General features: G+C 46.2%; 1 long non-coding RNA gene across 1 annotated transcript in view; it reads left to right on the top strand.

Moving 5' to 3' along the window:
• LOC144682759 (uncharacterized) overlaps positions 1-12738 on the top strand; it is a 37142-nt gene that overhangs the window by 2503 nt on the left and 21901 nt on the right. The window contains exon 2 of the long non-coding RNA XR_013577099.1: positions 11724-11964. This is a non-coding gene — a long non-coding RNA (uncharacterized LOC144682759). The remainder of the gene's footprint in view (positions 1-11723; positions 11965-12738) is intronic.

Genomic DNA, 12738 nt, shown 5'->3' with positions numbered 1-12738 from the left:
TCTCTGAACTTACTACACTCTTTTCTCTCAGGTCCAACCCCAACATTGTCATCAAACCCGCTGACAAGGGTGGTGCTGTTGTTGTCTGGCGCACTGACCTCTACCTCGCGGAGGCTGAGCGTCAACTCGCAGACACTTCTACCTCTCCCTGGACCATGACCCCACCACTGAACATCAAGCCATTGTTTCCAGGACTGTCACTGACCTCATCTCCTCTGGAGATCTTCCTCCCACAGCTTCCAACCTGATAGTCGCCCAACCTCGGACGGCCCGCTTCTACCTCCTACCCAAAATCCACAAAGAGAACTGTCCCGGCAGACCGATCGTGTCAGCCTTTTCCTGCCCCACGGAACTCATTTCTCGTTATCTTGACTCTCTTCTCTCTCCCCTTGTCCAGTCCCTTCCCACCTACATCCGTGATTCCTCTGACACCTTACGTCACATCAACAATTTCCAGTTCCCTGGCCCCAACCGCTTCCTCTTCACCATAGACGTCCAATCCCTCTACACCTCCATCCCCCACCAGGATGGTCTGAGGGCCCTTAGCTTCTTCCTTGAACAGAGGCCCGAACAATCCCCATCCACCACTACTCTCCTCCGTCTGGCTGAACTTGTTGTCACACTGAACAATTTCTCCTTTAACTCCTCTCACTTCCTCCAAATAAAAGGTGTGGCTATGGATACCCGCATGGGCCCCAGCTATGCCTGTCTCTTTATGGGGTATATGGAACATTCCTTGTTCCAGTCCTACTCCCTCCCACAACTCTTTCTCCAGTACATCAATGATTACTTCGGTGCTGCTTCATGCTCTCGTCGGGACCTGGAAAAATTTAGTAATTTTGCTTCCAATCTCCACCCCTCCATCATTTTCACATGGTCCATATCTAACACTTCCCTTCCCTTCCTTGACCTCTCTGTCTCAATTTCTGGTGATAGACTGTCCACCAGTATCCATTACAAGCCTACCGACTCCCACACCTACCTCGACTACAGCTCCTCACACCCTGCTTCCTGTAAGGACTCCATCCCATTCTCTCAGTTCCTTCGCCTCCGTCGCATCTGTTCTGATGACGCTACCTTCAAAAACAGCTCCTCTGACATGTCCTCCTTCTTCCTTAACCGAGGTTTTCCACCCACGGTCGTTGACAGGGCCCTCAACCGTGTCCGGTCCATCTCCCGCGCATCCGCCCTCACGCCTTCTCCTCCCTCCCAGAAACATGATAGGGTCCCCCTTGTCCTCACATATCACCCCACCAGCCTCCGCATTCAAAGGATTATCCTCCGCCATTTCCGCCAACTCCAGCATGTTGCCACCACCAAACACATCTTCCCTTCACCCCCCCCGGTGGCATTTCGTAGGGATCGTTCCCTCCAGGACACCCTGGTCCACTCTTCCATCACCCCCTACTCCTCAACCCCCACCTATGGCACCGCCCCATGCCAACGCAAAAGATGCAACACCTGCCCCTTCACTTCCTCTCTCCTCACCGTCCAAGGGCCCAAACACTCCTTTCAAGTGAAGCAGCATTTCACTTGCATTTCCCCTAACATAGTCTACTGCATTCGTTGCTCCCAATGCGGTCTCCTCTACAATGGAGAGACCAAACGTAAACCGGGCGACCGCTTTGCAGAACACCTGCGATCTGTCCGCAAGAAAGACCCAAACCTCCCTGTTGCTTGCCATTTTAAGACTCCACCATGCTCTCTTGCCCACATGTCTGTCCTTGGCTTGCTGCATTGTTCCAGTGAAGCCCAACGCAAACTGGAGGAACAGCACCTCATCTTCCGACTAGGCACTTTACAGCCTTCCGGACTGAATATTGAATTCAACAACTTTAGATCTTGAACTCCCTCCTCCATCCCCACCCCCTTTCCGTTTCTTCCCCCTCCCTTTTGTTTTTTCCAATAATTTATATAGATTTTTCTTTTCCCACCTATTTCCATTATTTTTAAATCTATACCTTTAATGCCCTTAGTCTTTCCACCCCAAACCCACTAGAGCTCTACCTTGAGTGTCCTGCCATCCATTCTTAATTAGCACATTCGTTTAGATAATATCACCACCTTCAACACCTCTTTGTTCCTTTGTCTGTGACATCTTTTGATTATCTGCTCCTATCACTGCTTGCTTGTCCCTACAACCACCCCACCCCCCCAACTTCTCTCCCCTCCACCCCCCAACTTCTCTCCCCTCCACCCCCCCAACCTTAAACCAGCTTATATTTCACCCCTCTCCTAATATTACTCAGATGTGTTGAAGGGTCATGAGGACTCGCAACATCAACTCTTTTCTTCTCAGCCAATGCTGCCAGACCTGCTGAGTTTTTCCAGGTAATTCTGTTTTTGTTTTGGATTTCCAGCATCCGCAGTTTTTTGTTTTTATCTCTGAGAAAAACGGTTACTGTGCTAGATCCCAGAGATATCAATTACTTTCAAAAGCTGCCCTTATGCATTTTAAAAATGTTTGTGTCCATATCGCTGAACATGAGGTGTTGTCCCCTCTTCCCCACCCATCCCGCCCAACCCGTTGGAGCAGAACAGCGCATTATCGGAGCTGCTGCTTTGACTGTGCCACTGCAAGTGCAGGTACATGCCCTGAATACTAAAAATGACCCATCCCTATAATTTGGAACAAGGTCAACAGCAGAGAAGAGGGCAGAGGTTCCACTTTGCCAGACATCCAACCTTTCCAAAGGTTCTATGAAATTGCTGGTCTCGTAGCTTTGTTTTGTTACCTCTGATTTTCTTCCTCCTGTAAGAATTGGTGGCTCTCTATGGTAAAGTTGCACACCTGCCAGTTGCTTCCCAATACGATGTCCAAGTGTCTGTTATTTATGTTTGACATAAATAACAGACACTTGATTATTTGATTGTGGGAGGATGTCAACACTTAGCCAAATTCTGTCCTTATTTGGAATTTGCTTGCATGCAGTTACAACAGGGATCACTAACAGGAGTAGAACCTTTGGATTATTTCTTCCCTTCACCTTACTTTGCACTTCCAAACAGGAACATCTCCACCTCTGTCCTGTATCACATCAGTTAGATCAACACAGACCAGACATCTAATATGTTTGATTTTTAAGAATGGTATCGATAAGTGATATTGCTCATGTCAGAGTTAGCAGGATTTGTAGATACTTTTACACTGTACCTCAACCCCTTTTACAGAATATTTCAATACCAAAATAACTGCACTACAGCAAAAATCGAAGATTTACTCTTAATAGTATTCCTCCCAAATTTTTATTCCTGTTTATTTTGAAAGGATAGCAATGAAGGGTATGTTTTTTTCAGTTGAAATGATAAACACTGATTCACAAGTGTAATACTGTATTTAAATATCGAGTATAAAATTAAATTTCTTGTACATTTAGGATCAAATACCACTGCAATAATTTGCTTTGTGTAGATTTTCATTTGGGAATGTCTTGACAGCTGTGTGTGTGCATCAGAGAGCTAATTCTATTTTCCTCACCCTAACACAGAGAGCTTCAATAACATTGGTACATCCAGCTCAAGTTTCCCGCCTGGTTTAATGCAAATTGATTGAAGGAATCTTTGGTGTAGCTGGTTATTCCTCATGCTAGGCGCCATATTTAAAGTGCAGCCATGCACACACCTCGCAGAGCTTCCAGCCCAGGACCACTACAGAGAAGGCATGGCCCCAAAAGGCAAGAAGACTGCAACCCCACGATTCAGTGTTGCGTCCATTGAGCGCCTTTTGGACACCGTGGAGGCATACTGTGATGTCCTCTACCCCAGCTCTGGCTGCAGGAGGGCCAGCAACATCACCAATCCAGCTTGGGAGGTGATGGTCAGTACCAATGCCCTTCAAAAGAGGACAGCCACCCAGTGCAGCAAGATGATGAATGATCTCCTCTGTTCCGCCAGGGTAAGTCACTCTTCTCATCACTTCTAACTCACTATCACAAACCCATCACTCATCCACAGGGATCTCACTCACTGCCAGTTCAAGGGACATCAGCATTCACTTCTCTTACACACACCCTCATTGTCCTCATCATGTCCATGGGACACTCACCACCCATACATGCCAGGTACACATCATCTGACGTGCTAGGCATCTAGCTTACACTCTCCCCATTTGTATTCATGCTGGGCAAGCTGGCACACAACAAGAGGGAGAGGTTGCATTCCTCTGCTAGAGGAATGGCTGAAGTCAAGGTCCTCACGGAATTTGAAAATAGAGTCAGCCAGTTGGCCAGCGAAGAACTGGACCGTTTGAGGAGGTCAGTGGTGCTTTACCAAGTGAGGATCCAGAAGTGCAAGATCCATCAGACAACCAAGCTGTGAGTCACTTCTCCTGTTCCACGGTCCCCTGCCATGCATTGGTTATCTCTCCTTGCTTTCACAGGCACATCTGGGAGACAGCCGACGGAGTCCACAACCCAGGGCCTCCAATCAAATCCTGAAGAAACCTCTGAAGAGGAAACTGAAGGCACCTTCATTGAAGACCTCTCACAGTGTTCACCCCTCCAGCAGCACAGAGACGCACACCTCAGTGGGACCGCGGGAGTAGAGTAGCTTAGAGTAGCCTTGGGGTAACAATATGGTGAGCACATTGCATTGTCTGATCCACTGCATGCAGCAACAGGGACTTCCCAGGTCTCTGGCATTCAGAGGAAAGCTGGAGACCAGAAATCTGCTGAGACCAAGTCAGATGATGAGCCTTTGGTCTCATTCATGCCTGATATGCTGGAGCTGCAAGGGCAAACACGGGAACATCAAGAATGGATGTTCGCTGCACTCCTCAGATTGCAAGTCACAATGAAGGAGTCCATCCGCCTTCAGGCTGAGGTGATAGCACCAGCGCACTGAGATCAAAACTGGTAGCATGTAGGCCGCCATGGAGACCTTGGTCCAGGACATCACTGCTGCACGGACTGAACTCCATCGTTGATGCCATAGTTGGCCTCCAACAGTGTGTACGTGAGAGGGACGCTGGGCAGCTCGATCTCATTCCAGCTTCCCCTTCTCAAGGTGCTAGCCAGGGGCCGTCGAGCACCCATATGGAGGAGGACCAGCAGCTCGACACCCCGGGGCCATCCACACAGGTGACTCTGGGAGTGTCTGGCCCATCTGAATCCCCTCTCCCTGTCACCCCAGCAGCTCCAGCTTTACAGGCCGAGGAAGGTGCCACGGCCACACAGCAGCACCCCAAAAGCAGACCGGGGCCCTCCAGGTCTCGGGCTCCAAAGGATGCCCGCCAAGGTCATCACAGACCACGTACCAGTCAGCAGGCTGCCTCCACCTCCTCTGTGGACGTCGGAGGAGCACCAAGATGTAATGGCAGGGTTAGGAAGGTTAAGATGATGTAACTCTTTCAGAGTTAAAACAATAAACTAAATTAACACAATAAGGGATAAATCAAGCACAGCCCCTAAGTCAGGTAAGCTGTAAAATCAAGGAAAAACTTTAAAGGAACCTTATAAACATTAAACCAAGATGTGATTAAAGGGGTCAACAAAACACCCCAGTCCCCGCGGTGCCCACCGGGCACGGAAGGTTAAGATGATGTAACTCTTTCGAGTTATCAACAGTCACAGATTGTAACTCTTTCGAGTACATTCACAGTTCTTGGTTTCTGGGAGTGGGACATGAACCCACAACCTTCTGATTCAAAGGCGAGGGTGCTATGAACTGAGCCACAGCTGACACCTCCCTAGTTGCACAGCCTGGGCATGGGTGTTAATCACTTGTTCACTATTGTAAATAAACTCCCAAGAATGTCTCCTGCCTATTGCTCCCTGTTCTGATGAGCAGCGTTCGTGTCACTCAGATGTGAAACGTTGGTTCCTGCACAAGATGAAGGCAGGTCTCTCAGTCTGGGGCCTCTTCCCTGTGCTTTGTGCAGCCTTCAAACCAAAGTGAAGGTCCAGCCTCACAGTCACAGGACACATTAGTGATGCCTGCATATCAATGGTGCTTGTCATTGCTGCCAGAACGGTGTGGGCAGGCATCACGCAGTTCCGTCATTCTCTTTGTGTGCTCTCAGCACCTTTAAGGTGGGGCTGGCCCCCCTCTCATCAGCATCTGTGACTAGTGACGCTGTGCTCCTGAAGGCAAAGGATCAGGTGCATTTAAAGTTTGACAGCTGCGCCTCCATGATATGTCCCTGATTACAAAGCACAAGCAAGCTATCCTCAGCCAGACAGGAGTCAGACATTTACAGAGGTTGTGTGGAGATCTATGGAGTGTCCGCACTGCATGTTGTCATCATCCTCCTGGAATTAAGAGGCTATTAGGGCCTCCGCTGCATCTTCATACTAGGAGCCTTATCACAGAGGGTATGTGCACTGCCGTCAGCGAGACTGGAGTCAAATATTCACAGATGCAATGTGAGCATCTCTGGTGTCTCCTCACTGCATGTCATCATCATCCTCCACAAATCTAGCAGCTATGAGGGTCTCTCATGCTCGCCTGCCTCACCTGGCCAGTGCGATGGCCTCATCACCTTCATCGCACCTTCAAAGAATCTTCACCCTCATTCCTGTCAACGTCCTCTTCATCAGAGGAGACCTCCAGCTCCTCCATCTCCTCCTCAGCCAGCTCCTCTCCCATTGCAGTGCCAGGTTGTAATGGGCGCATGACACCCTCTGTGGACTATATTGCAGGGTACCACCAGGCACCAGAACCTCATTTTCAGCATCTCAACAGCTTGCATCCACCAGGGTACGAGTTGCAGCACGAGCCTCATTATACCTTCGCTTGGCTGCAGTCTGAGGCCACCTCACGGGTGTCATCAGCCACGTCCTCGGCGGGTAGCCCTTGTCCCCGAGGATCCAACCCTGCAGCCTGTGTGGACCCTGAAAGACATCAGGGATCTGAGACCTGCTAAGGATGTAGAAGTCATGGACACTTCCTGGGAACCGTGCGCAGACCTGCAGGATGCATTTGTGGTGGTTGCACACCAGCTGAACATTCAGCAAGTGGAAGCCCTGTGGTGAATGTAGTTGACCACTTGTTGCCACGGAGATCTGAGCGCCATGTGAGTGCAGTTGATGGCACCCTGCACCTGTGGGAAACCTGGGATCTGGGCAAATCCCATGCTCTTGCATCCTGGTTTTCCTAGTCCCGGGCAAAATGCACAAAGTTGTGTGCCTTCACGAAGATTGCATCCATGACCTCATGGATGCATTTATGGGTAGAGGCTTGAAATATCCCACAGAGGTCACCTGTGGAGCCCTGAAAGCCACTGGCATAAAAATTGAGCTCCCGGTCACTTTCGTGGACAGTATTCCCTTCTACCTCCTTCTATATTACAATTGGGATCATGTGTAATATCGGCCAGAGAATGTACTGTCTACAAATGTATCGAGCAGTTTTTTTGTTGTTTTATATCACCATTATTCTTGGAAAGAATAGTGTGAAGGGGTGGAAGGATTCTCAGGCTGATTAACAAGGTTGTGACATGAAGGCTCCTGCCATGGTGAGAACTGTCTTTACTACAGATGATAGGGTGATTAGCCCTGTATGGCAGGAGATTATTATAGGCTCCCCCAATCTATACAGTGAGGAGAATGTTAATTCAGAGCTGCAAATCTGGTCCCAACGTAAGAGAACATACATCTAGGTCCTGTTGCACCCTACTATCAATATCCTGGGGGTTATCATTGACCAGAAACTGAACTGGATTAGCCATTATAAATACCATGGCTACAACAGCAGGTTAGAGGCTAGGAATCTTGCGGTGAGTAACTCACCTCCCGACTCCCCAAAACCTGCCCACCATCTACAAGGCACAAGTCAGGAGCGTGATAGAATACTCCCCACTTGCCTGGATGAGTGCAGCTCCCACAACACTCAAGAAGCTTGACATCGTCCAAGTCAAAGCAGCCCGCTTGATTGGCACCCCTTCCCCCACCTTAAACATTCACTCCCTCCACCACTGATGCATATTGGGAGCAGCGTGTACCATCTACAAGATGCACTGCAGAAACTCACCAGGCTCCTTAGGCAGCATCTTCCAAGCCCACAACTGCTACCATCTAGAAGGATGGGCAGCAGATACAAGGGAACGCCACCACCTGGAAATTCCCCTCCAAGCCACTCACCATCCTGACTTGGAAATGTATCGCCATTCCCTCACTGTCGCTGAGTCAAAATCCTGGAACTCCCTAACAGCACTGTGTGTACCTACACCACATGGACGGCAGCTGTTCAAGGAGGCAGTTCAACAGCGCCTTCTCGAGGGTAGTAAGGGATGGGCAATAAATGCTGGCCTAGCCAGTGATGCCCACATTCCTATATGAAAAATATACCTATGGAGTCCTAATGTCTTTCAATTCCTAGTTTTAACTTGAATTTGTGCCCTGCTGGTGTATGGTTATGATTGTCATTGGGTTGAGTGACCCATAAATGTGTAACAGCTGGTGACAACACTTTGTGGTGTACATATTTAGGTAATCAATCTGATAAATGGTACTATTGAGTAGTCCTATCTTAGTATCAGCAATCCTTCATGTTGAGAGTGACTCTTCCTTACGGACCCTGTAAATGAATAAAAAAGTATGACTGGGTGGAATTGAAACCATTGTCAAATGTCATAAAAACCTACCATGGTTCACTGATGTCCTTTAAGGAAGGAAGTCTGCTGTCCTTATCTAGTCTGGCCTACATGTGACTCCAGACCCACAGCAATGTGGTTGACTCTTAAAAGTCCGGAAGGTACACCAAATGGTCTGCAGCAGTTCAAGAAGGTGGTGCACTACCACCTTCTCAAGGGCAATTAGGGATGGGCAGTAAATGCTGGCCTAGCCAGCAATACCCACACTCCATGAGTGAATTAAAAAAATTGAGATGTTTAGTGTTCACTGTGGGTTTGCAGATGGCTTTTGAGCTTTATCTTAGCCTTGCAGGCTCCCCCACAGTGATGATATCAGTTGTCCGCAGGTAGAGGTGGTGGTACATTGTTGGCTCAAGCAGCTCTACTTCTGTCTCTCTCACTGTTCTCTCTCAGTGGCTGCTGTTGTTGACTGGAAGGTCTTGACACTATCTTTGATGATAAATCACCATTTTGATCATGATTTAGCATCTGTTTCCCTTGTGTTGATGTTAATAGAGCAGACATTCATGGAGGCTTTGAAATTGTCTATGAAATGTTCTGTTGAAGGGTCACGAGGACTCGAAACGTCAACTCTTTTCTTCTCCGCCGATGCTGCCAGACCTGCTGAGTTTTTCCAGGTAATTCTGTTTTTGTTATGAAATGTTTCATTTGGCCCCATGTGAACAGGCTCCCTGAGATAGATTTGAGTAGAGCACCTGTTTGGGCAGTCTTGAGTCAGGTGTTCTGACAACATATCCTGTCCATCTCAGTTGATGTCAGATTATCATAGCTTCTATGCTTGCCATAACTGTGTCTTGGAGAATGCTCAAGTTTGTTCTTTGTCTTCCTACTTAATTCACAAGATCCTTCCAAGAGAGCATTGATAATGTTGTTCTACAGCCTTAATATGGCATCTATAAGTTTTCCACGCTTCAGCATCATAGTAAAACATGGGGAGAAACACTGTCCAGTCAACTGATTTTAATGTTGGATCTGATATCACGATTCTCAAAAACTCAGTGATGTAATTTGCCATCCGCTAAGCTAGCACATTAGATTAGGTGGTGTCAGCTTTTTGGGATAGGTAGCTTCCAAGACATGAAAAGTGAGGGACATCTTCCAACACTTCACCATGAATCTCAATTGAAGAGATTTGGTTTGATACATTTGGTGTGGGTTGGTAGAGGACTTTGGTCTTCCTACTATTCCACATTAGCAGGTTTCTTAGGGCATGCCAACTTCTTTTGCACCCTGTTACAATTGTGAGATTTATCAGATTATTACATTTTGGGATTATATAATTAAATTTAAGGGTAAAATGAAGGGGGTCATGTAACCTGTTCTGAAGCCTGCCTGACAATAAGCCTGGGTGGTTTGATTGTTAGAGATCAAAGGAAGGCTTAGATTGTTTTATTGGGAAGAAGATGCACGGTATTTGTGCTTGGAGACAATGGCCGCAACCTGTGTGTTAACAGTGGGGACTGTGAGTTTCCAAAGTTGAGAATGTGTTGAGAATGTTGGGTTGTAAACAGTTGTGCTTTATGCTATCCGTTTAGTTCAAAGATGAGAGTTGGGCTCTCAAGGGTAGCTAATTGGCATTTCTACCTAGATACAAGGCAAATGTGATTCACGTTGCCATGGGGAAGAGGGCAGAGGTAGCCATTTTTGAAGTTACAGGCTTCCTTACGAATCAATGAACTTCAGACAGACAGACACTTTTTGTGTGGTCAGCAGAGAGAAGGGGCTGCTTGGTTTTGTGAGCTGTCACAGCCGGGGATGGAAGAGGGCAGTCTCTAGTCAAAGGGACACATCCTGCAGCCATTTAAGGATTCCAGGCGATATGTCCTGGCACAGCCAGGTGGAAGAAGGATCAACAGAACAGGCTTTACTGCTGGTGGTGGATTTAAGGAACTCTCTGAAAATTAGCAAAGCACCTGGAGTTGGTTACCAAAGTTATTACTTGGCAAATTGCGGATCTGCGAATCTTTGAGAGCAATTGTAGACAGTTTCCTATTGAACTGTTTGCTATAAGGACTGTAATTCTTTGGAGAGTGTGATATGTGATAAGTATAAAAGGGGAGTGTTTATTTCTGTAGTTTAAAGTATAAATTGCCTACAAAAATGAAATAGTATTTAGTAGGTAGTGTCATTTTTAGTCATTTGTTACAGTAAAAGTTTTAAAATATGAAATCTTTTATGTCATTCTTTCAGCTAGTATCTGAAAGTTCGAATCTCTTTCTAAAAGTTATTGATCTCCACGGAGATTGTAACAATCTGTTCCAACACTCTGAAAATGGTCAACACTGTATGAATTATGTTTGTTACTTCCTGCTAGGCATGTTGCACCACTTGGGGGAGGCGTTGTTCCCTTGGAATGTTAAACAACGTACTCTTCCTCATATTCATCCTGTGCAGAAGCAATCTGTTTCATGAACCTTAAATGAGTTTGAGGGCTCATTGGCTATCAAGAGTATAACACTAAGTGAAGGAAGAAACCACAGCAGCCTTTACTTGGAATAGATTTTATCCACAGAGTGGAACATTGCAGGGATATATCTCCTGACTCCATTCCATTCCTGTGTCATTAAGTGTCTCTTTATATGTTGTTATAAAGCCCTGTTTTATATCAAAAAATTACTTTGTTTATTGAGTGGGCTGAAGCCACAGAATAAGTTTTAAAAAGACTCAAGTGACTTAAACAACAGCTCTCAAAATGGCCAAACATTTACGTAACTACACTTTGCAATTTACAACGCCAACAGAAAGGAGTCAGGCTGTCTGGACGTAGCCCACCAAAGACAATAAGCTTAAATGAGTGTGAATTATCATCTCCTGTACTACACAAAAACATTCAGACAAAATCTAATTATTCAGGCGGGTGAGGACCAAATTGTTAAGCTCAATCACTTTGCACAATGGACCCCCCACTAAGAAGAGGGCCCCACCCACCATTTTAATCAAAACACTTTAGACAATAGACCTGGAATGAGCTTGTTATGACTATGTTTGGTAACTGGCAAGTTTGTGAAGGAAGGTCATGTGATAGCAAGCTCTGTGCAAAGACACACTGATTTCCAGGGTCAGAGCAGAGAAGGATCATGAGTGGGTAATGAAGAAGATAACTCATAGTCGCTTTCTCTCTCTCTCTCTCCAGTCAATCTGCAAGCATGTGTCTGACCAGTCAAACACCAGAGGCAACATCTTCAACATAAACCAAACAGCTGCTGAATCCAGAGGAAAAGACAGAGATCATCCATCAGCATTTTAACTCGTCTTGACACAGAATCTGGAAAGATCACCGAGCCCAGCCTGAAACTGTCAAAGTCATCGGTCTACAGGATCCGCGTATGATTGACTTTCTTTTGGGATTTTCCTCTTCCTCCGTGAATGCACATGTGAGTATGATTTGGAGCATTTTTTAAAAATCTTAATAGAAATCGTGTTAAGTTCAATAAATTTGCTTTTTGCTTTTCTTTTAAAAACTTACAAGAAAACCTGTTTCTGTGTGTCTTTTATAGTCACAGCACTTAAACAGTTAAACATTCACTGAATTGGTAAGCAAATTCTTTTTAAAAAACCTGTTGCAGTCAACTAAGAGATGGAAAGCAAAGGGAGCCATTCAATACTCCTTACCTGGCTGTAACAAAAATTTGGGGCCCAGGTCCAAGATAGGATCCTTAGAAAATTGGAAGTGCGAAATCAAATTGACCCTAAGAATTATTTTAAAATTTTCATAGATTTTCCTGTGGTTTACAGTACTAGAACACTTAACATATCCACATTCAAGGCTGATACCTTCATAGACTAGAGTGAAATAACTTGGGACACCTTAAAAACCTCACTCATCGAAGAGTTTACAGAGTGTAGCTAAACAGTTAGAAGTGAGCGCCAGACCAAAAGCTAGGAAACATGAAATCCTCAAACTTTTGGCCACACATTTTTCAATTAAACCTGAAGAACAGGAGGAAGGCATGGAATCTGAAACAGACAGGCTAGCTTCAGCAAGGGTACAGCTGGTGCAGTGGAAACTAGAGCTAGAATTTTAGGCAAGGAAAGAGAAAGAGGCAGGAGAGAAAGATAAAAAAAGGAAAGGCACAGGCAAGAGAGAAAAGAGGAAAGAGAATTCCTGGAAAGGGAGAGACCAAGAGCCTTCCAGAGTGAAAAGCGAG

The sequence above is a fragment of the Cetorhinus maximus genome, chromosome 7 (genome assembly GCF_964194155.1).
Source record: "Cetorhinus maximus chromosome 7, sCetMax3.hap1.1, whole genome shotgun sequence".
NCBI classification, from domain to species: domain Eukaryota; kingdom Metazoa; phylum Chordata; class Chondrichthyes; order Lamniformes; family Cetorhinidae; genus Cetorhinus; species Cetorhinus maximus.
The sequence above is the reverse complement of the archived record's forward strand: the minus strand, read 5'-3'. Positions and strand labels throughout refer to the sequence as shown.